The sequence below is a fragment of the Phasianus colchicus genome, chromosome 2 (genome assembly GCF_987193195.1).
Source record: "Phasianus colchicus chromosome 2, bPhaCol1.hap1.1, whole genome shotgun sequence".
Taxonomy (NCBI): Eukaryota; Metazoa; Chordata; class Aves; order Galliformes; family Phasianidae; genus Phasianus; species Phasianus colchicus.
The window spans coordinates 77,284,696-77,306,258 of record NC_143437.1 but is presented as its reverse complement, the minus strand read 5'-3'; positions in this window follow the sequence as shown (position 1 = coordinate 77,306,258).

The window sequence follows — 21,563 nt, the reverse complement described above, 5'->3', positions numbered from 1 at the left end:
TTGCAACTGCTAATAATGTCAGCAGAAATGTTTGGCAGACTATTATGACTACTTGGAGGAAATTCTGAAGTCTGTTTTACACAGAGACCACACCAGATGGCCTCATGTTGTCAGTAGCTCTGAAAAGATAACAATACCAGCTCCAGATCAGCACACTGAATGCAATAATCTACCATTGCCCACGTGCTGTCATGTAAAGCCTTTTGTACATCTATAATATCCAAATATCTAAAGCGCAGATGTCAAGAAGATGGAGCCAGGCTCTTTTCAGTGTGGTCCAGTGACAGAACAAGGGGCAGTGGGCACAAACTGGAACATGGGATGTTTCCTCTGTACAAAAGGAAAACCTTCTTTACTGTGAGGGTGAAGGAGCTGGAACAGGCTGCCTGGAGAGGGTGTGGAGTCTCCTTCTCTGGAAATATTTGAAACGCATGTGGATGCCTACCTGTGTAACAATGTTGGGAATCTGCTTTTGCAGGGGGTTGGACTAGTTGATCCACAGAGGTCCTTCCAGCTCCCATGATTTTCAGTGGCTTCTAGTGTGTCCTGTCAGGCCTCCAGCTCCTGCTGCAGAAAGGTTTGGGTCTCCTGCAAATCCTGCATGTGAGGATGTGTCAGACACAAGAGGATGTCTCTAACAGCACACACTGCATACTGGTGGGCTCTGCATCCCAATTCTGCTGTCTCTCAGTGGATTCTCAAATGCAGACCTAGACATTCAGACACCCACATGCAGGTGTTTGCATCCTTCCCCATATAGCATCTAGGAGATCCTCATCTCAAGAGGCTCGTTATGCTTACCCAAAACTGGTCCTAGCCCTGACATGCCCTAAGTTTCTCCAGCAATATTTTCTGAAACCTCACAGATGTCCACAGACATGGGATCAGATGGTGGGACTAAACTGGAAAGGGGGAGAGAGAAGACATAGAGCTCTACCTCATAAAGCTCTACCTCAGGACCAGTGGTTCTCCAGGCAGAGATGAGTCTGTGTGTGTGCCCATGCCACCTTCTGCAGATGAGCATCTATATCATTCATGTAGAACAACAAATGATGCATTTTCACCCTTCAGCACCACACTTCCTTTTCTCTGCTAAAGTTTCCTAATTCCACACCCCAATTTAATAATTACTGTGCTTTGGCTATGAAGGCAAATTTGAAAAATATTCAGTAAATTCAGAAACTACTCATAGCCCCTAGCAGCTCACTAGCAGTGTTCAACCGCTGGAAGAGTTATAGGTGATTATCACAGATGCAGAGATTACATATAGATAGATGGATATAGACATAGATAGAGATATAGAGATAGGTGATTACCACAGATATATTTATAAATCTATTGAATATCAGTGTAGATGCTGATTTCATTAAAAGACACTGCATGTTTGCTTTCTTCAAATGATCCTAGTATGTGTGAATGAGTTTCAGTGTCTGGCCATAGATGGCACCAAACAACCACGAGCAGAGCTTCCTGCTACTGGAGCTGTCTGCCTGAGGATGCTGACTTGAAGCTCCAGCAAACCCAGTGCTAGAAATGTTACAGGCCCTTCCAAGACATGATTCTGCATATCCCCCCAAAATCAGTCTTTCTGAGCTTCACAACTATTTTTAACTCCTCACAATCAATAATTACTGATTATTTCTATTATTACCACTAACATAATAATAATGATAGCAATAATAATAATAATATAGTTCTAAAAATAAAATCATATAGAAGCACAAAGAAAAGCCCTGCTGTGTCATGAATCTACTATCTTGATACTTTGAAAGAGCACTGGAAGGGACCATGGCTGCTATGAAGGTCTAGCACTCTAAATAGGCTGTTGCACAGGACTGATTTGGAATTTTAGATTCACAGTGCCTAATTTTTGCTTTTACAAGCCATTATGTAAAGCCATCCCATTCATAAACTGATGAAGTTCCATCTTAAATTCTAACTAGTCATTTTTATTCCCACAGCAGCTGTTGGGATGGTGTTTTACTCCTATGCCTCTCTGAAGCTTAGAAAGGTTTTAATTTCCAGCCTAGACTCACCCATAGATGTACGTTCCCTTACAAACACTCCTTGCCTGTCATTTCATGCTCAACAGGCCCATTAGACTATGTGACTTTTGAGGAACAGTGTGTGCTCTTTCAGCCTTCATCTCCCTGGAGATGTGCCCAGAGCTGCTCCCCCCTTGACCCCCACACTATGCCCATCAGGTCTGAAACGTCATTGCCAAGGCAAATGGAGACAGCAGCTCACCATCACCACACCTTTCAGTGCCTAGCAAATACTTGTTCTTTTTGGAGGACTTATTAAGTTCTTTGCAAAAGTCCAGTCAGACCTCTCTCCTATCTGAAAGAGGTCTCATAATCTGAAAACAGGAAGCTGAGATCAAACAAGATGAAGTAACAATCTGTTGTAGTCACACTGTAGGTTCGTTTGCAGTTCATACTCAGAGTCCTGTGATTTGTCCCCAGGCAAAACTTCTAAAGTTCAGTGCAACCTTATTACTCTTTTTGTACACTTAAATGCACACATTGAAGTGTAAACCTGTGTATCTTGGGTTAAGAACAGGGGTTGGCAAGTTGGCATATTTCTGATTTCATAATTTCCATCCCTCAGGTGCAGTATTTTATCTGAGAGGACTCCTTTTAATACATTTCCATTTCATTTCCCTCAATGAATATTGAGTGATACTGAGTGAGTGATTGTTTCTCTACTAAGGAAGGGAAAAGTACCGCACGGATATAGAAACAAAATTAATTCTGTAAGCACAAATTCATACCCTTAAGACCTTCTTCACCACAGGTATCTCATTAAACATAGGTTAAAAGCTCCCAAAATAGAATATTGTCTTGTGTATTCTGTACCACACTTTAGTTATGAAATTAGTGGTAATTATATAGGGACTTTTGCCTTTGTAGATATTGAACACAGAAAATGCAGAATTAGAATATAAGAACAGCTCAGTCAGCTCAACCCAGTAATTCATAAAGGATCTTCATCAGATGAAAAAGTAGAGGGACAGGGGAGACATAAATGGTTACTTCACATATGCAGCTTCTACTTCATGTTGTTCTATTTAGCTTCTCTCAACACCACAGTAAGCTGCACCTTGAAATGTCGTGGCTTGTTAAATAGGCCAGTGTTGATATCTCTTCGTGTTTAGACATTTCAGATCCTTGACATCAGTTTCCTTTGGATTGCAGTCGTGGCAACACTAATGTAGTCCCAGGCCTTCTGACTAACACTGGCATTTATTTAAGCAGATGTGTAAGTTATATGTGAGATAGATAAACTGATACGCAAGTTCAGATACCATAGTTTCTTCTTTCACTTAGCACACAGTAAAAAGTCCTGGGCATCCCTCTTCTGGTGCCTTTGCTTCTGTTACAAATGGTTACTGCAGTGTGTCCAAATACCAGCTTGTATATTACTATTTTCTCCCTAAAAGTACATTTCTCCATTACTGCTAGTTATTTTCAACTAACCACAGGAAAACAGAGAGGAGAGGCATGATAAATAGGCTGGCCACTACTCTTACCCACATCTGTTGAAATTAAGTAGCCTTTTAATAGCTGCTTGATATTAGGAAGAAAATCTTTACTATGAGGGTGTTGAGACACTGGAACAGGTTGCTCTGTTAAATGTTCCCTCCCTGGGAGCATTTAAGGACAGGCTGGGTGGGACTTTGAGCAACCTGGTCTAGAGGGGGGTGTTTCTGCCTATAGCAGGGGTTTGGAACTGTGTGATCTTAAAGGTCCCGTCCCACCCAAACCATTCTATGATTCTATGATTTGCTTTTCTTTCTTTGTTTAATAATGCAGTAGCAATTTTATTTTATAGCTCTCTCAGCTTCATCTGTCCTTTTGTTCCTTTTAGCCATTCAATTATTTGGTCTTTTTTTTTTTTTTTTTTTTTTTTTGATTTGTTTTATTGCAATAACAATGGAATTTATTTTCTGCTTTCTTCTTCTGAGAAATGGAACCCAAAGCAGAGCGTGGATAAATTCATCTGCCTTCCTTCAGATCTCAGCACATCTAATGTCAATCTGATGCTTTTTAGTTACACAAATGATACCAGTTTTCCAAAACAGCACCACTGGGGGTGGGCTCATATGACTACATACATAACCAAGTAGAAAGTTCCCAAGGTCCCCAGCTGCCTGGGCTCATTGAAGATGAACCCATTCAATACCAGAGGGATTTGGAGTATGTGCTGGTGGTGGCATGAAGGGTGTTACATTTTTCCTGACCTTGAAGCCTTCAAGCATGAGATTTGATTATAATCATTGTCCTATTGCAGAGCTGCATAATTTATGAGCATTAAGAACACAGCAGTGAGTTTCCTTTTCTGTATAGGAGGCTCCAGTGTATGTGCAGGGAGGGCCCCAGATTTCAAACATGCACACACACATATGCATGCACACTGAGATTTCCCTGCTGTACCCACAGGTGAGATGGGGACATAACTCAAATGAACAGCCTCTATTTCTTTCCTGGGTAAAGGATCATCTTCTTCCTCTTGCTTCCCTTCCCCATTTCCTTCTTTTCTTCCTTTCCAGCATTTTTGATCACACTGGAAATGAACAGAAATAACCCTTTTCCCTCCTCAGTAACTGAATGTTTCATCTGTAGATGTTAGAACCATTTCTTTGTTCTAACATTGTGACCGTGTACATAACTGACCCAGAGCATACCAATTCTTCACATGTTTTATTGATTCAATCTTCTGAGATTCAAAATTTTTCTGGCAAAGACTCTATGAATCATTCTGTGAATCATCCACATAAACAGTGAATAGCCTGGGACTAGAAAAGTGTGCTGAAGCAGAAGCAGCCCAGCTGAGAAAGTCCAGCCAATCAAGCACCCCAATGGGGACTTCTGTCCTTACTACCTCAGGAGCTGTTGATCAGTGCCTGCATTTCCCATCCACCTTCTTAATTTCACCACTTAAAAGCTTTCAGATATCAATAACACACATACACATTCACTGTGCAAGCCCAAGTGGACTTTGTTGACACATTTTGTCCACTGCTCAAATTATCACTGAGTCAAAGACAATGAAATAAGACCTGATAAGACCTCACTTGCATGGAACCAATGGTGAGGAAAAATGTCTAGGAGATGGTCAGGTTGGGTATTGGGAAAATCTTCTTCACCACAGGGCAGTGGGCATGGAAGAGGCTCTTCAGGGCAGTGTGCATGGCCCAAGCTGTTGGAGCACAAAACGTGTCTGGACAACACTCAGATAAAGGGTCTAGTTTTTGGGTAGTCATTTTTGGGAGTCAGAGGTTGGGAGGTTGGACTTGATCCTTGTGGGTCCCTGCCAACATGGGATATTCTATGAACTGTGACATTTATTAACAATTTTTTAATCTCTACCTCTTTGCTGTTATGGTGTCATAGAAACCATTCCAATGTTTTGTCTATTGGGCTACCTTTCATATATATCATAGAATCACAGAATCACCAAGGTTGGAAAAGACCTACAAGTTCATCCAGTCCAACCGTCCACATATCACCAATATTTCCCACTAAACCATGTGCCTCAACACAACGTCTAAACATTTATTGAACACCTCCAGGGCTGGTGACTCCACCAGCTGTCTGGGCAGCCTATTCCGGAGCCTGACCTCTCTCTCAGAGAAGTAATGTTTCCTAATGTCCAACCTGAATCTCCCCTGGTGCAACTTGAGACCATTCCCTCTAGTCCTATCACTGGATACACAAGAATTTATATACATTATATATATATATATATGTATGTATGTATGTATGTATGTATGTATGTATTCCCCTCTTAACATTAATTTGAATTATTTTAATGTATTGAAATAGCAATGTAAGTAATTACAAGATCTTTCAGCGTATTTCATTTCTATCCTTTAGTATGAAACCTCCAGACTTGTGCTTCTGTATCTCCTAAGCTTTTTGCTTTGCTTCCTGATCAGATGCAATGTGATTCACCTGCCTCCTGAACAGATGCAGGTGATTTTCTAAGCACCGAGAGCTGGGGAGGAAGCAGCTCTGCTATTTTAATGCTGTAGCCATTGTTTAGCAACATGCTGTGCCTTTCCTTCTTCTTTTCTCTGCAGCGATCTGCTCCCCAGTGCTTCATTCTGATCATCAGGGTGTATTTAAGCCCTACAAAATTTAGAAGATTGCAGAACATTCACTGTGTGTCTGAGCAGTAATTGCATTACTGGCCTCATTTTCTCCCACAGCTATTACTTATGATACCTACACCAGGCCATCCCCCAGAGAGCGTAATTGGTATCGATGTTATTAATGGCTGTGGTTGGAAACTCTGCCTCTCTGTTGTGGAGAAGTATTCTGCTCACAGACTGCACCAAATACTAATTATCATTTTTAATGTATTGAATCTTAAACTGCATAAATGAGAAAGGATTATTTCGATGATTTGCCTTCAGCATGTAGTAGAGTTCCTACAGTTAGCTGCAGTCCAGCAATGGAGTGGATTTGGGGGATAAATCTCCCATGGCCACATAGTCAGGGTGCTGCCCTGCACTGCTCACTGTCGATGTTCCCTTTGGTGGAGGCAATGTCACAATCTGCTGTCCGTTCTTAGGTATCATGTGCAGGAACCTAAGCAACAGATGCTTTAGCTGAAGTATTAAATTCTAAGAGCTTTCTGCTGTCAGTTGGTTTTGTGAAACACATCTGATGCTTTAACCAAGTTGACCCCAGCAACTAAGCAGACAAGTAAGATCGTGTCCAGCCAAAAGAAACTGATACACTTGCAGTTATTTAGATACTACATTATATTATTTTGGATTTAAATTACTTATTAACTTAATGTGCTTTTGTGTAAGTTTACTTCATTTTTTACTGTGTTATAGTATTCACTTGTACTATTTTCATCCTGTTAAGTGATCTCACATTCTGAAGGAAGTTAGATAATACTAATGGGAAGTATTAAACATGAACCCCTCCCACTTTTATAATAGTGGATGAAGAGCAATGTAATCACAAACATGTAAGTAGGGTGAATTCTTTTTCCTGAAGCAACATCTCAGCCCTTCAAGGAACTGCCAGACCTGGGGAGCCTCATTCCATGCACTAAGAGCAGCTCCTACTTCTCCCTACTGCTTCTCCACCAGCTGTGCATCACTTTATCAGAATATCAATGACAAACGACTTCAAAACAGGCAAATGACACAACTGAGCTTCACTCTGCTTTTCATAAGTGGTAATTACAGGTTCCTTAAGCAAGCAGTGATTTTACAAATGCAACGCAAATCTGGGAAGGTATTTGCTTTGTGTGGGAACTCATCCACTCATCATGTGAGGGGACAAAGAAAACTCCAAATGAAACACCTTGCCATCTGAGAAGGGGTATTTTCCCAGCTTCTGTTAAGAATCATAAAATAGCTAAGGTTGGAAAAGATCTCTAAGATCATCTAGTCCATCTGCCCATCACCAGCATGCCCACTAATCATATCCCTCAGTGCCACATCCACACGGTTCTTGAGCACCTCCAGGGACAGTGACTCCACTGCCTCCCTGGGCATCCTGTGCCACTGCCTCGCCAGTCTTTCTGAGAATAAATTTTTCCTAATATCCAACCTGAATCTTCTCTGGTGCAACATAAGGTCATTACCTCTCAATGTAAATGAGCAATTAGCTTTTGAAACCACCACTTCCTTCTGTGGGCAGTTTGGAGAATGTCGACACTTACTGTGATCAAATAGAATCACAGAAGATGGCAAGTGACAGGGATGTTTTGCTGTCAGATCCTTCCAACAGCACATGAGATACCCACAGCCCGTTCTACACCTCAAAAAGAAATTAATGGGAACCCCCAATGGACATAAATGAGAACCCCCAAAGATGCCTGGGATGAGGTGTCAGCAACATCTGAAATGGAAAGCTGCTGCTTTCTTTGGGCTGATGGGAAGATGGCAAGACTGATATCTTTTTAATGATTTTTTCCATGTGGGAATTATAGCTCTGATGTGGTACAGCTAATTTAAAGGACAGGGCTTTACTTAAAAGATACAAGACTATAATTCAGAAGTTATGTCTTCACTAATGGTTGGTTCTGAATGAATGATTTGGTGGTAAGTAATTAAAAAAAAAAAGAAAGAAGGAAAAAAGAAGTAAATCTCTAAGGTAACTAAGGTAGTAAAGCAGGAAAAGAGAAGAAACATTATAACACAGAGCACGCTAAACTGAAATATTATTCCTATAAATTTTTTTTAATCAAGTACCATCTGCATGAGAACATGCTGCGGAGGCATTTTGGTGGCTTTCTGCATGACTGAGAAGTTAAAAAAAATGGCTCTGATTTGCGACATTACAGAGCCACAGCTTTTGTTTTGCTGGATCCTGAGCATTATGGTCCCCACCAATGTTAACTGAGGGGGGTTTCACCACAGCTCTAAGACCTACATGCTTTTTCTTCCACCATAATGTCAGTTACAGGGTTTTGATTTTTCAGATTCCTTATGTCTTCTTCTTCATATCATAATGTCGATCCATAAGGAATCACCAATTGGATCCAATTGTACTTGTACAGCCAGCAAAAAAAGAACACTGATACTTTAGTGCCTGTGACAAAAATAAGGTGATTGAACACTTGGAATAAATGCCTGTCAGGGACACCCCAAAGCACATTCCTCAGGGTATTGCTTTATTTTGTGCTCTTAGATCTAGCTGAAAGAAAACAGCCTTTGTTTCTTACGACTTTGTTTCCTTCCACTATTTCTTTCCCCTGCTAAGCCACAGATTGTAATCCTGTTTGTCATCACAAGCTGTGTGGGAATTATGATATGATGCTGTTCTCACTGATGGCCAAACTCGTTTTGACGTAGGAACACAGGCAACCACATTGTGTAATCTCTTTCCTCAGTTTATATGATACAGAGTTGACCCTAAGGTATCAAATGGGATAGAGTAAAAAACTCAGTTCTCAAATAAAGAAAAGAAAGAAAACACAATGTTCTAGACATAAGAAACATAATCTTAAATTGGTCTGCTTCTTTCAGAGACTTTCAGAAAGTGTCTGCATCCATTACTTACTGAAAAACCCTTTATTCACCGGGCTCATGGCGTTTGAATGTTTTCTGCAAGGCTCTCCAGACTTGGGGAAAGTTAGATATCACAAATCAAAATTTGGTCCCCGGCTTCTTCCTGCATACAGATGTGTACACTGTCCTGTGGAAAGACATGGTCCAAGGTGGAATGGGAGATGTGCTGGCACTGCTCATCCCAGCGTGGCTCATGGCAGTGCAAGGGAACCTGGAAACTCAGTGGGTGCCCAGGGGTAGCCTTGGTATAATCTGCTCTCATGTCAGGGTGCAACTCTGGTTTTGATATCCCTTCATCATGAAGAATTTTTGATCATATTCGGTCCCTGTTTCCTTCTACTGCTCTTTTGTCTGATCAGTATTAGCAAAGACAGCGAAACTGGGCTCCTGAATATTCGCATCTAATCTTGATCAATTAAAGATTTGGAAAGAAAGTGTCATGGTTTTGTGATCTGTCACCAGTATTACACATCATAATGTAACTACTGAATTTTTCTTATAGATACAGAACGTCTCTATCAGAAAGGAGAGGTTTTAAGAGAAAAAAATATGCAGAGTACCATCAGGTGCAACAAAGTGATCTGCAGATTTCCTGCTGTGTTTTTATGCACCTGGAACAAGGAATTTACTTTCAATCTATTTTTATTTTATATTATAGAAATACACAGCCTAAGAATAACACTATACAAAATCTCCATGTGTTATGAGAGCATGAAGCTCATCCTCTAAAAGACCCTCACCTTAGGGCTCCCCACGGATGCTGCCTAATACTAAGGCTGGAAGCCACTGTACCAGCAAGTAATCCCACCTGAAACTTTGTTTACTTCTGTGCAGATGAAGGTACAGCCAGTTCTGCTCAGCGAATTGCAGAGGTTATAAAAAACTTTGAGAGATTTATAGTGAGGAATGGAAAATGAAAAATTTCATGCTAGCAACAGAGATACTGGGGGGAGAGACATAGGCAGCCCACACTCAGCTTCTTTTCCATTCTGATCTCTAGAGAAAAGACAGGTCATCTTGTTATTAGATAAATACCATCAGTCAGAGCGTGAAATTGGAAATCAGAAATTGGGCAGAAAGAAACAAAATACGTGGAAGGTGAGGGAGCAGGAAAATTAGATAGAATCAGTGCTGAGAGCTAACTCATGGCAGAGTTGGCAAGGGAAGTTCTCAAGGAGGAAAAAAGAAAGCATTGGAAATACTTCTGTGGAAGGAAGCCTTTGAGGCAAATTGAAAAGAGGCACATATATGAACTACAAAGTACATTTCAACCAAATTCGTGGATGAAGACTTTGAGAACAGCATGCCTTTCTTCCTCTCAGGACAGCCACAGCAGTCAACATAAATCACACTCACACATTTGACAACAGCCTCCTGACTAGAACAGCAGGCGGAGGTCCTGTGTGGACAGGCAGTGGATGCCTTGTGACTGTGTCCTCTCCTGCCAGCCCTTCATCTCTACTCCTCCTCTGACCACACCTCCCCAGGTTTTTCTGTGTGTCCTTTTGTTTACACTCTTTCCCCATCTGGGAAAGTTCTGGAGAGGGTTTGCAGTCCCACCATCCTCTTGTCTACCTCTGCGGATTTGGATGATGGGGAGATGCTTTTCTCTATCTTATGGCCAGTGAGTATTGAAATGCTTTCCTGGACAGCAGAAGTGTTCTTAGTTAGAGACCTCCCTCCTCCTCAGCAGGATAGCCTGATGCTTCCCAATTAGTCTATATTCTGGGAAGACTGAAGGCATGTTTCAATTCTTTCAGCCCAAGATAACAGTCAGATAGATACCTCCTGGGCCAGAGTTCAGCTGAAATCTCTTAGCTGCTTTCTAAGCAACCCCTTCTACCTGACAAAAAAAAAAAAATGCAGATAAAAGGGACTGGTCCCATGGCAGTACATGGTCCACTGTACAAAATCCCTAAAGTTAGCCCTCCAAACAAAGTACTTTGTTTTTGTACTCAGCTTAATGCACACGACTCCACAAACATGAATAGGAAGTTCCTGTGCATAGTACATCTGAAGCATTTCTGAATGTAGTATAGTTGTGGCTTTTAGGAAGGCTGGTAGGGCATGAAAATGTGAAAGGAACTGATCCTGATGATAGCGATAAGGACAACAAAGTAACAAAGGCGTGCTTGGTGTTTAGCTCATGTTCCCTGAGACAACAGCCTGATGATGGAAAGGAACAAAAGAAAAGTGATGGATGAGAGTAAGACTCATAAGAGGAAATAAAACATAGCTGCAAACAAAGAAATGAAGTAATAGCAAGCCTATAAAGCATGCAGTGCCTTCCTGAAGAACCTACATGGCATTCTGTTCACATAGATGAAGAAGGCTTGTTGGTGTACATAGGCATATTTGTAAACGAGGTGCCGTCTGCAATCAGTGAAAGGGTAAGGACTAAATGAACTTGACTAAAAGAAACATTAGTTGGGCCAATCGATCTTTGAGCACACAAAGAACTTCAAAGATTTATTTAGACAATGTCTCTATGCTATATTTCAAAGGGTAAATAGTCATGGGTGCAAGCATTTCCCTGTTTTCAGATTTTGCAACACAAAAAAATGTCTTTTAACATTAACATTAGCATTTAACTTTTTAATAAAAGCCTTTTAACAGACAACAAGCATAAAAACTGGAACTATCTCTGTTCTTGTTGCATTCAGTTTGAATGAAATAGAAATAATAAAGAGTATCAAGGCAAGTAACCAGACTTAGGCTTCATGTTTTTCAGTGCAAATGAATAAAGATGCTTTGGTTTCCTTTTACAGACAATTCAGAAACCCCTTCAGATTTCTCTTTCTAGACCATAATAAAAAGCTAATAATAAATAAGTAAATATAGTCATAAAACAAATATATACATATATTTAATAAGATTTTTATTTTTTATTTCATTATATTCTTTCTCTGCCAAGTTTAACTATGGTTTTATTCAAAAGTGAAATAAGATTAAAACAGAACTACTTACAGAACTACTGCTTGCCCCAAACACAGATAATCACGTAGCACTTCTATACTGTCATGGACACTTCATGATAGTTCTTCTGTGCTCCCACCTGCCAACATCAAATAACATTCAGCAGTGAAAAACAAACCAAACAAACAATCCAATAACAACAAGTAGAAAATGAATTCTGAATAGAGTGTTATGTGGCCTTTTGGATAGGTAAAAAGATCTATGGGGAGAGAGTAATGAAGGGATTTGCCCAGTACAGAGATGTGCCCTTACAGCTAGCTGAAACTTCTGGGAAACACCAGAATGCCACTGCTGGCTCTTACTGATCCACATACAAGCCCATGTGTAACCATGCACATGCCTCTGCACATGTGCCTTTTAGCTATCTGCATAAAATATAGGTGCAAAGTTGGACAAAAGTAACTCTGGCCCCTCCGGACTGTGTAGGTTGATGCTGTTGAAACCATCTGATCTACTCCATGTCACTGAAGAATACCCACAGATTTAATTTATAGTTACTTTTTTAGGGGGGAAGAATTCTAGCATGATGATTTAGAGGTTTCCCAGCACGTTTCCTTCCCTTCCTCGTACCAAATAAATCACTTCACGTATCCATGCAAAAGACTCCACTGGTAGGATGCAGAACAGCAGAGCAAAATTATCTTCCCAAGTGAGAAGTGTGATTAACACTTGTTAGAAAGCCTTTCAGGACCATTTGCAGAAATAGCTTAGGTTGTGTTGTTTGTGTTAGCGCTCTGAACCATTCCCAGCCTGAGACCAGATCTCCATATTTGCTCAAGCGTGAGGGGAAGTGTTAATGTTTACTGAGCCAGAATGCTGTTGCTTAAGGAGCTTAATTAAGTTTATCATTCCTGGCTTATGGTGCCTCAGGACGAGGCACAGAATGCACTGAGCCAGCAGAAGAAGGCAGATAAGCACAGTCACGTTTACTGAGTAATGACTGTGAAAAGAGAAAGCATTTGTCAGACAACTTTTGCTGTTAATGTTTTTCTTACCAAATTCTTACTGTAACAGAAGAATGTAAAAGTGGAAATAATTGACTTGTGCACTGAAAGGCATATATTGCATCTGAGTTAAAGACAGGGAACTGCTGTTCTTCATGCAATTAAGAATCACTTGATATTCATGTTGTCTTCCACTCACAAATCAATGCCCCTAGGATATGATAACTTAGCTGGAACTGTTCATCCTGAAATTAACACTTCCTCAATCCAGCTTGATATCAAAGGTTAGTAACTGATTGGTAGCACTAGAGAAAATCATCCCCTGGTTTTCCTTTCAGCCCCTTCGTGTCTTTGGTCAGAACATGAGGGCAGAGCCAAGCAGGCCAAGGCACCGGACCAGTCCTCTGTGGGCTCAGAGAAGGGCTCCTGGCAGCAGAGAAAGCACCACTCCTTGCTCTGATTTCCCCATTCAGACAGATACCCACGTGATCCTTTTTAATACTCTCTGACATATCTGCCTTATCTCTGTCTGATCCTTTCAAACATCTGTATGCTTTGGTCTCTATGGCACCCTGTGGCAGTGAATTTCTCAGTTTAATTATATCTTGTATGGAAAAGCATCTTATGTTAATTTTAAATCTGCCTTGTGGCAATTTTATATGATGTTCCTAGAGATCAAATTATGAGAAATAGTTGTTTATTCTCTGTATCACTAACAATTTACAGATACCTAGTAGAATTATAGAATTCTGCACGTCACTTTTCCTTCTAAATTGGAGAGTACTGTAATGCTTACTGCCCTCATCTAGATGCTGTTTCCGTACTCTTAACATAAACGATGCCTTCCTATGACTTTTCTAATTACACTGCATCCACTTTCATGACAATGGAACAATCTTCCATGCAATGCTCAACACAGTTTCACCATAAGCTCACAAGGTTGATGGTATAATAATGGCTTTTGTTTAATTTTGATTTCTGCACTTTATCAAGTGGTTGACATCCTAAATAATGCCCAGTACTTTGGTGAAGTATCACTTCCACCTGTATAAGCCATGCATACTTCCTCAAATCTAAATCGTTTGCCTCTACTTTATTCTTTTATGATTCCTACAATTTGATTTTGGTTGGCTTCTTCATTTGTAAGCAGCTTCCTTCTTGAACTCAGATGTGCTGTAGTTATTTTCTGCAAGTGTTTGAGTGTGGTTGTGTGTTGGTGTCTTTTCCATCTTTGCAGACGTGCTGGATGTGAATACAATAGGCTCTCTACTGCAGTTTTTCCTCCAGAATCATACGTGGAAATAGCTCCTGCAAATTGCTCAGGTCTACATCTGGAGTGGCTTTGTCTCTCGTGGGATATCTGACTGGTTGGGCCAAGAAGTACTCATTTATAGATGCCTCATCCCTGGAGAAGCTCAAGGCTGTGTTGGATGTGGCTCTGAGCAGCCTGAGCTGCTGGGGGGCAGCCCTGCCTGTGGCAGTGTATGGACCTGGGTGGGCTTTAAGGTCCCTTCCAACCTAAGCCATTCTCTGGTTCTATGATTTGAATCCATTCTCATATGCCCAGTTTTATTTGCAATGTATGCACTGATATTTGTTGACTCCTATCTGGATTTTGTCATTTTCTCTCACATATGCAGTGTTTCTGCTGTTATCTTGCAGATCATGAGTCACTCCAGCTTGTGTGCTCTCCAGCACCTGTCATCTTTTCCTCAATCGTTCCTTTAAAATCTCTCCTATTTTTTTTTAACCTCAAGTGCTAGCAGACTCATCCTGCTCCACATTTAAAGTGGTGTTTTTCATCCGTTCTGTGTTTGCCTTTACCTTGTTTGCAGGAATACTGGATTATGAAAACAAAGACTCTTAATACTGGGGATGTTCAGGGAAAAGAAATCTTAAGTGATGAATATGGATGTGTGCAGTGTCTTCATGGGACATCAGTCATGGAAGTCCAACTCAGGGAAAGAACAGAGATGTGTGCTGAGTCTGTCCACCTCACAGACACAGTAAGATTTCAGTCAGGAGGAAGTGCAAAAACTGTTTGTGTATAATTTATGAAAAAACAGAGACGTGATTTTAAGCAAACAAACAAAAAATCAGGTATTTCTCAGGCTGTAGGCCTATTGCCGAATAAGGAAACATGCACGTGCATGCACAGAACTGAATCTTTTTAAGTAAACAATTTACTGAGAAAATTTTGTTCCTGGTTCCACTGTTCAGTGAGTTGCACTATTAAGTGGAGCTAATTTCTCATGTCTGTGCAATGAAGCCATTCCTCTCACCGCCAAAGGGCGTGCATATGAAGCACAGAGGCAAAGGATCATGAGGGACGCAGGAACAAACCATGCATTCTCCTCCTCATGGGCCTCTTCTAGAAAGCTCACACCACCATTACTTTCAGCTCTGATAGCCATACAGGTTTATATTGCTACTTGTGAGAATCTCATGTCTATACAAAGCCCATGACAGCAACAAGGCTGGTCCTCTTCTGCTCTTTCTCCATCATCAACCACTACACAAGCCCACCACAAGCACCTAGAGAGGCGATGGAGGCTTTAGCCATTTTCTGTGCCACAGAATCATAGAATCACAGAATGGCTTAGCTTGGGAGGGACCTCAAAGACAACCCAATTCCAACTCCCTGCCACGGGCAGGGCTGCCCCCCACCAGCTCAGGCTGCCCAAGACCCCACCCAAACTGGCCTTGAGTGCCTCCAGGGATGGGGCACCCACAGCTCTCTGGGCATCTGTGCCAGCACCTCACTGCCCTCTGAGTAAAGAATTTCTTCCTAACACCTAACCTAAATTTCTCTTCTTTTGATTTAAAACCATTCCCCCCTGTCCTATCACTATTAGACTGTGTAAGAAGTCCATCCTCCTTCTTACTCTTACTTATTACTTGAAGCTCCCTTCACGTAATAAGAATTCAGTGAGGTCTCCCTGGAGCAATTTCTTCTCCATCCTAGTGCTGAGGTAAATCAGAGCAGCTGTTTTGGCAGAATATTCCTAGAGTTCCCCCTCTCACTGCACTGCGCCATAGGCACCTTTTATGAGAAGGAAGATGAAGCCTGGTCAAGCCAATAGTCCCCAGGATTATTACCTCCTCCAACATACATTTGGAATTCTCCAGAAGATTAAAGTTGTTAGTATTCTGTTAGCATTTGTGACATGATGAATGAAAGCAAGGAATTGAAGGAACTCCCTATACGTGCATCCAGAACTCCCTGGGTATTTTATATATAAATGTTGATTACAATTACACTGCTAGAACATCGTTATCTGCCAAAAAGTCTGCCTTGCACCTGCTCTCCTACCATGGGAAGAGAGAGCAGTGAGTGAGAACAGAGACAGCAGCAGGAAAGGAAAAAGAAATAACAACTAACGCTTCAGAAAATTCTCAATGTTTTCTTCAAATAAATTATTTCTTGGCCTCAGTGTGGGGAAAAACAGCTATGACTCTTCTCTGTTTCTCTACCCATGGATACAAACATTGCTGTGAAATGCATCTCAGCTCCTCAGCTCCCTGAAGAAGTTCAGGGGGAGGATGTGAACTCAGAAGCTTCTGTCTTCTCTGTACAGATTGGGCAGTGCCAACCATGAGCTCTTTCCCTCCTGCTCATAGGAATGCATTTATTGGTGGTGGATCGGCAGCTGGAAGCTGACATGACTCCTCTGGAGCTCAGAAGTATATCACTGCAGGTTTCAGAGGGAGCCAGGGCAGGCTTAAATACTGCATTTCCTTTTGAGGTCATAAAATCCCTTATAAATGGCCAGCATGGTGTCAATCAGCACCAGATTTTTTTTTTCTGATAAAAGCAGAAAAACACCAGGAAATGAAGCCTCCACCTACGCTGCAGTAATTACATAGCCATCGTTGTCAGTCATGGCTAATATAGGTTAAAAAATCAAAGAAAACAACTGTTTCAATTATGAGCTTGACAACATATATGTAAGAGTTGCTTTAACCCAGTTCACTTAATATTTGTGCAAATTAGCCCAGCACTTCCTATTCATGTCATCTGAATCCTCTCTTAGGGAATCAGTGAATACGTAAAACAGATGTCAAATATACATGCTTAAATGTATTTAAACTATGTCAGACAAACAGCTGTTTAATTGGTAGGCATTTCAAACCATATTTTATTTCAGAGTATTTGCTTGATGCCAATGTCATATACTATATGAGTGATTTCTTGCAGCGCTGATATAATGAATGCCCAAGGTAATCATTTCAATGAGGAGATCCACATTTTGGCTGGAAAATATTCTGAAAATCCTTTGCACATTATTTTTTTCTTCTTAATAAGAGCATCGTTTAAAATATCTATATATACTAGTCAGAAACTTAGGTACTCAGAGATATCTGACAAGGTTTGTATTTTTGATGCATAGGTTTTTAACTAGGTCATATTTATTCAGGTAGAAGTGCACTTCAGATGTACTGTATATACGTGCACATATGGGTATGTTTGTATGTATACTCTTTCAGGTTAAGCAGAAGTAACTGGTGAGATTTTAGGATGTCTAGTACAGATGTGAAGTATTTCAACATGAAAAAAAAATGGATACAAGCTGTTATTCGGGGTAAAGTACTAGGTTAAGAAGACAGCAGGTAAAAGTAATGGAAAAAAATCAAACTTCTTTTACTTATGCTGCAGGAAGGGTTGGAGGCCAGAGAGACACTTGGCTGACTAACAGAATGATAATTGTTGGGAGTCTTCTGCTCCACAGAGCAAAGCCACCCCAGTAACTTGGCAAGAGGGATCTGCAGAATTCTTAGAGTACTCATGAAAAAAGTCTGACAGGAGAAAATTTAAAAAATGAGACAAGAAAATTTACAATAACGTGATATCACACTGATTTGCAATTCTTATTTTGTATTATGAATGCTGGAATGTACAAGAATGCAATGTGTGATAACAGACCGTGACTACATTTCAGAGAGGAAAGAAATCAATAAAGCACTGAGCAGAGGAAATTGATAAAAACATGGGGTATGCAGCTTTAAAAATTCTTCCATAATTATTTTCAGGTTCTTTAAAGATGACAAGTTTATGCCTACCAGACAATATTTGCTATCATCTACTTTGCAGTAATCTGAATGTATGTGTTCCTATCAACAACAAGCATTGCATTTCATAGTTTATCACTGGATATCTAGAATATTGTGATGTGTTTTATCTCGAATATGTTAATATCTTGAATATTAAGTCAGGGCATATAAACACATGCTCAGAAGCTTTTAAGAGAATTTGAAAAGGAGATCTTACACAAAATCTCCAGATGGGATGAAACAGAGACACGTGTTCACACTTCTGAGCAATTATGTGCCAAAAAAAATATTATTATGACAGGAAGCACCAGAAAGTTAGACAAATGCCAGAATCATGGGTGCCTGCACAACTTAAATTCAGTTCATATGTGTAGTGTATATGCACCATGGCAGTTTCAATGGCATCAACATATTCTGTTTCTCACAAGTCTCCTTCCTCTCAGAGCCCAGAGGAGGTGATGACAATTTGTTGAATTACTGTTCAATATATTGTTTGCTCTCTGTGCAGTCTGCAAACTCAGACATTTTTCTTGCACAGCAAAAGCTTGCAGACAGGATTTCAGAATGCTGCCCTGATGAATTTCCCTATGAGTTTTCTGCATGCTAGTAACTCTAGTGGCTGTATGAACTAATGAACAGGTTTCCCAGAGCTTTTATGGACTGTGCAGTGTATTCTTAGCATTCCCATTTTATACACAGGCAACTAAGGACACACGCTTGTGTTGGAAAGGCTCTTTAAGTCTCTCCGGCCAGTTTGAGATAGCTATGATCTCATTTTTACATAGCTTTGCATAGCACTGTATTTCAGGCATGATTCTTATTCAGTTCAGCAGCAGTCTTGAGCCTCACACCCATTGTGTCCAAGCTATTTAGGACACAAAAATTACAAGAAGGAATTTGCACTTACAAACCCTGGGGGACCTGCACTGAAACATTTCTACAAATCACATTGCAGATTCACATCTCAGACACAAAAATACATCATTAGGATTTATATTACCTAGTCTGAGGCATCTAAAAGATATTTTCAAGCTCGTCTAGTCACTTCCAATCTAATCATTTTTTTTAGAATCAGTGGAGAGACAGAGTTTGTGCCAGAGAGCTCATCAGCTTGCCTGGCCTGTACATTTTAAGCACCCTAGACATCTCCTCTCAGGATGAAATACATTTAACACTGAATGCAGCTTAAATAAATCATCGTCTTAGGCTTGAATGACCAGACCTCGAACACTGAACTTAGATGAGATATGATTAACAAGTGAACCGCTAATAACTTTTTCTCATTGAAAGGATTTTTGAATAATTGACTTTGCATCAGATAATGCTATACAAGCACCTAGGTGGGACCACACTGGGTGCAAAAAGCAGGTGGTAGCTATGTTAGTAACTGTTAGTGGTATCAACTTGCAGCCTCCCTACAAGGTGAGTAGACCTTGCCCACAGGTTTCACAGGCTTTGCCATGATAGGGATCGCTTCTGCCCCTTCCTTCCTTCTTTTTTTCCCATTTGTGCCCATCTGGGATTTGGATCCAGCCTCCCTGCTCAAGAATGACCTATCCCCAGGCTACTCTCTTCAGCATCTACTGGAGTTGATTCCTCCAAGATGCCTTCCCTTCCCCTTCAGCTACTTGGTCAGCCAACTGCAATGTCCCTCATGATCTCAAGACTATTAATCCTATTGCTCCAGGATCTGATTCTCCATCTGCAGGTGAGACTGAGGTTGGCGTAACATCTTTTTTTCTTGCTAACAGAAATGAGGAAAAGAGAGTCTGCAGACCCTGTTGGTGTAGTCATGCTACTGGCTTCCAGTCTCAGTTCCCCTTTATCTTTCCCATCTTTATTTTTCCACTAAGTTAACTAAAACTCTCTGCTGTCTGCCCTTTACAGTATTTCTAATGCTGGTTCTCAATAACTGACAAATTCCAGCCTTGTCTTCACCTCTCAGTATCTGTCTGTCACCAAAGCACTTGCCCACTTCTTTCCTCTCTCCTCCTCCCCTTCCTGCTACCCTCATCTTGCTGCAGTCTGTGTTTGGGTTTTGTAAAGGAAGAGAGCAAAAGAAAAGAAAGAAGCTCTGAACCTGGATAACTCATCCCAAAATGTACCCAATCTCCAGCAACACAAAGCTGAGGCTGCAAGGAGAGTCCTGGTCAGTTCTGGGTGGGACGAGACCCACCCAGATGTAATTCCTCAAATGAATTTATTAATTAAATTCTTCAAAGTATTCTCAGTGGGCAATTAGAACTGTCATTTTGTAGACTTGGAAATTGGCCAAATTTCCATGGATTTTCAGACAAAATTCAGAATGCAATGGCAACCTTCGTAGTCAGAAGTAATAATTGTTTAACTAACACCTCCAAAAAGGGCACTAGATGTTTTGAATTTTGGAAGATGGTGTTTCTACCATTTCTCCCTCATTCTTGGGAATGGCTCAATGGTTTGAGCTGTCTTATTTTGATTGCAGTTTTCCCTCAGACTAAGCATGAATAAATCTAGTCCAAATAGGACTTGAAAAGCTATAAGGAATGAAAAATGTGATTTTTAAGGGATCTGACAGACAGTCTTAAAAGTGATACCAGTATTTATTCTTCACTACCTCTGCTGTTTATGCACATCGTAACTGGAATGGGCAGGCTACTGCCAGCCCACACAGAGAGCCCTATATTCCTTGTGCTCAGTTATGACAGTAAGCAAGCAATCAAAAAATACAGAATTCTGCCATAATGGGATTTGCAGTCTCATGAGACCACTTGCCAGAAGCCACTCACTCTGGTGGGGAAGAGCCATGGGTCTATGTCAGACTCATCTCCAGGCACCTCTGTGAAGACTCTATCACCCACAGAGCAGCACAGCACACGGCATGTACTCCTCAGGGCTGGCACTGCTATCTTTAGGACTCATGTTGCCTGTCTCAGGTGCTTGTTTCTCCAAGGCATGGCTGTTTTATTCATTCCTCCCTGCTGGAGGTTAAACGCTGACTTATCTCCCTCCAAAATTTAGTGGCATGCATCCTGTTCGAGGGCTGATGCTGTGCTGATGCCTTAGAGATATGGAGGAAATTGAAAAACAACCTCTCTGTTTTCATGAATATCTTTGTAGCCAGGGAGGCAACAAATCTGAAGAAACACTGAATTGAACGGTGCATTGTGAGAGGAGAGATGACACAGCTAGGGACTGTATTACCAGCCGGAGGAGTCAAACCAGGACATGCAATGATTATCTAATTTCTTCTTCTTTTCTGTCAATAGCTGTTGGGCTAGATTGACTGCATTTCATTTGGCTGCTTCTCATTTCTCTTTAGAGGTGAGAGGACAATTCTACTGCTGCCACACTGCAGCACAGAGAGCTCCAACTGCAGCAAGCACTGTGGCACTGTGCTGCATTGTTCTGAGTGTGCCAGACACCTCTGCAGAGCCCCAGCATACACGACATATCAGCGTCTCATTAACTCCCATTATATTAAAAGAAATGGCAAGACTGGTGTTCAGCACTGAGGCCTTCATTTCTTATCTGCATGGAATGTGAAGTGCTCAGAACTCGACAGCAAGTGA